This window comes from Tasmannia lanceolata, unplaced genomic scaffold (genome assembly GCF_043159265.1).
Source record: "Tasmannia lanceolata isolate RefF3 unplaced genomic scaffold, GAP_Taslan_0.1 ptg000021l, whole genome shotgun sequence".
Lineage (NCBI taxonomy): Eukaryota > Viridiplantae > Streptophyta > Magnoliopsida > Canellales > Winteraceae > Tasmannia > Tasmannia lanceolata.
The window spans coordinates 4146454-4150411 of NW_027518698.1; positions in this window are offsets into that span (position 1 = coordinate 4146454).

Here is a 3958-nt window from a genome sequence, read left to right on the forward strand (position 1 = left end):
AAAACGGACAACAACTCTCTCATTCCAACAAATTTTGAAATGAGATTTCTTTCCCAAGAAAAAGAATCTTAGGACCTCCGATTGGTAGAAATTTCCCCACTTTTGGGCTTAAAGTGAGAGAGTTATAGAGGTTTTAATTTTGGGTGACGTTTCACACACTGTTTATAAAACGGATAACAACTCTCTCACCCCAACGATTTTTAAAAGAAGATTTCTTTTTCCGGAAAGAGAATTTGAAGATTGGTAGAAATTTCACCCCTTTTGAACTTAAAGTCAGAGAGTTACAGAGGTTTTAATTTTGGATGACGTTTCGCACACTCTTTATAAAACGGAGTACAACTCTCTCATCCCAACAAATTTTGAAATGAGATTTCTTTCCCAAGAAAAAGAATCTTACGACCTCCGATTGGTAGAAATTTCCTCACTTTTTGACTTAAAATGAGAGAGTTATGGAGGTTTTAATTTTGGGTGACGTTTAACACACTCTTTATGAAACGGACTATAACTCTGTCACCCCAACGAATTTTGAAACGAGATTTCTTTCCCATGAAAGAGAATTAGAAGACCTCCGATTGGTAGAAATTTTACCACTTTTGGACTTAAAGTGAGAGAGTTATAGAGGTTTTAATTTTGGGTGACGTTTCGCATACTCTTTGAAAAACGGACAACAACTCTCTCACCCCAATGATTTTTAAAACAAGATTTCTTTTCCCGGAAAGAGAATTTGAAGATTGGTAGAAATTTTACCACTTTTGAACTTAAAGTCAGAGAGTTACACAGGTTTTAATTTTGGATGACGTCTCGCACACTCTTTATAAAACGGACTACAACTCTCTCATCCCAACAAAATTTGAAATGAGATTTCTTTCCGAAGAAAAAGAATCTATAGGACATCTGATTGGTAGAAATTTCACAACTTTTTGACTTCAAATGAGAGAGTTATGGAAGTTTTAATTTTGGGTGACGTTTCACACACATTTTATAAAATGGACCAAAACTCTCTCATCCCACCGAATTTTTAAATGATATTTTTTTCTTGAAAGAGAATTTGAAGACATCTAATTGATAGAAATTTCTCCAGTTTTCTACTTAAAATAAGTGAGTTATGAAAGTTTTAAATTTTGGTGACTTTTCACAAACTCTTTATAAAATGGTCCAAAACTCTCTCATCCTACCGAATTTTTAAATGAGATTTTTTTCGTTGAAAGAGAATTTGAAGTCCTCTAATTTGTTAGATAAATTCACCACATTTGGACTTGAAAAGAGAGACTTATGGTGGTTTTAATTTTGGGTGACGTTTCGCACACTCTTTTTAAGACGGACAACAACTCTCTCACCCCAACGATTTTTAAAACAAGATTTTTTTCCCCGGAAAGAGAATTTGAAGATTGGTAGAAATTTCACCACTTTTGAACTTAAAGTGAGAGAGTTGCAGAGGTTTTAATTTTGGATGACGTTTCGCACACTCTTTATAAAACGGACTACAACGCTCTTATCCCAACAAATTTTGAATTGAGATTTCTTTCCCAGGAAAAAGAATCTTAGGACCTCCGATTGGTAGAAATTTCACAACTTTTTGACTTAAAATGAGAGGGTTATGGAAGTTTTAATTTTGGCTGACGTTTCACACACTCTTTATAAAATGGACCAAAACTCTCTCATCCCACCGAATTTTTAAATGAGATTGTTTCCGTTAAAGGAGAATTTGAAGACCTTCAATTGGTAGAAATCTCAACCTTTTGGACCTTAAATGAGAGAGTTATGGAGGTTTTAATTTTGGGCGACGTTTCGCCCACTCTTTACAAAATGGACCAAAACGCTCTCACCCCACCTAATGTTAAATGAAATTTTTTCCGTTGAAAGAAAATTTGATGAACACCTCCAATTGGTAGAAATCTCACCACTTTCGCACTTAATATGAGGGAGTTATTGAGGTTTTAATTTGGGTGACGTTTAACACACTCTTTATGAAACGGACTACATCTCTCTCACCCCATCAAATTTTGAAACGAGATTTCTTTCCCATGAAAGAGAATTAGAAGACCTCCGATTGGTAGAAATTTCACCACTTTTGGACTTAAAGTGAGAGAGTTATGAGGTTTTAATTTTGAGTGACGTTTCGCACACTCTTTATAAGACGGACAACAACTCTCTCACCCCAACGATTTTTAAAACAAGATTTCTTTCCCCGGAAAGAGAATTTGAAGACTGGTAGAAATTTCACCCCTTTTGAACTTAAAGTCAGAGAGTTGCAGAGGTTTTAATTTTGGATGACGTTTTGCACACTCTTTATAAAACGGACTACAACTCTCTCATTCCAACAAATTTTGAAATGAGATTTCTTTTCCAAGAAAAAGAATCTTAGGACCTCCGATTGGTAGAAATTTCCCCACTTTTGGGCTTAAAGTGAGAGAGTTATAGAGGTTTTAATTTTGGGTGACGTTTCCCACACTGTTTATAAAACGGAGAACAACTCTCTCACCCCAACGATTTTTAAAAGAAGATTTCTTTTTCCGGAAAGAGAATTTGAAGATTGGTAGAAATTTCACCCCTTTTGAACTCAAAGTCAGAGAGTTACAGAGGTTTTAATTTTGGATGACGTTTCGCACACTCTTTATAAAACGGAGTACAACTCTCTCATCCCAACAAATTTTGAAATGAGATTTCTTTCCTAAGAAAAAGAATCTTAGGACCTCCGATTGGTAGAAATTTCCTCACTTTTTGACTTAAAATGAGAGAGTTATGGAGGTTTTAATTTTGGGTGACGTTTAACACACTCTTTATGAAACGGACTATAACTATGTCACCCCAACGAATTTTGAAACGAGATTTCTTTCCCATGAAAGAGAATTAGAAGACCTCCGATTGGTAGAAATTTCACCACTTTTGGACTTAAAGTGAGAGATTTATGAGGTTTTAATTTTGAGTGACGTTTCGCACATTCTTTATAAGACGGACAACAACTCTCTCACCCCAACGATTTTTAAAACAAGATTTCTTTCCCCGGAAAGAGAATTTGAAGACTGGTAGAAATTTCACCCCTTTTGAACTTAAAGTCAGAGAGTTGCAGAGGTTTTAATTTTGGATGACGTTTTGCACACTCTTTATAAAACGGACAACAACTCTCTCATTCCAACAAATTTTGAAATGAGATTTCTTTCCCAAGAAAAAGAATCTTAGGACCTCCGATTGGTAGAAATTTCCCCACTTTTGGGCTTAAAGTGAGAGAGTTATAGAGGTTATAATTTTGGGTGACGTTTCCCACACTGTTTATAAAACGGATAACAACTCTCTCACCCCAACGATTTTTAAAAGAAGATTTCTTTTTCCGGAAAGAGAATTTGAAGATTGGTAGAAATTTCACCCCTTTTGAACTTAAAGTCAGAGAGTTACAGAGGTTTTAATTTTGGATGACGTTTCGCACACTCTTTATAAAACGAAGTACAACTCTCTCATCCCAACAAATTTTGAAATGAGATTTCTTTCCCAAGAAAAAGAATCTTAAGACCTCCGATTGGTAGAAATTTCCTCACTTTTTGACTTAAAATGAGAGAGTTATGGAGGTTTTAATTTTGGGTGACGTTTAACACACTCTTTATGAAACGGACTATAACTCTGTCACCCCAACGAATTTTGAAACGAGATTTCTTTCCCATGAAAGAGAATTAGAAGACCTCCGATTGGTAGAAATTTCACCACTTTTGGACTTAAAGTGAGAGAGTTATAGAGGTTTTAATTTTGGGTGACGTTTCGCATACTCTTTGAAAAACGGACAACAACTCTCTCACCCCAATGATTTTTAAAACAAGATTTCTTTTCCCGGAAAGAGAATTTGAAGATTGGTAGAAATTTTACCACTTTTGAACTTAAAGTCAGAGAGTTACACAGGTTTTAATTTTGGATGACGTCTCGCACACTCTTTATAAAACGGACTACAACTCTCTCATCCCAACAAAAT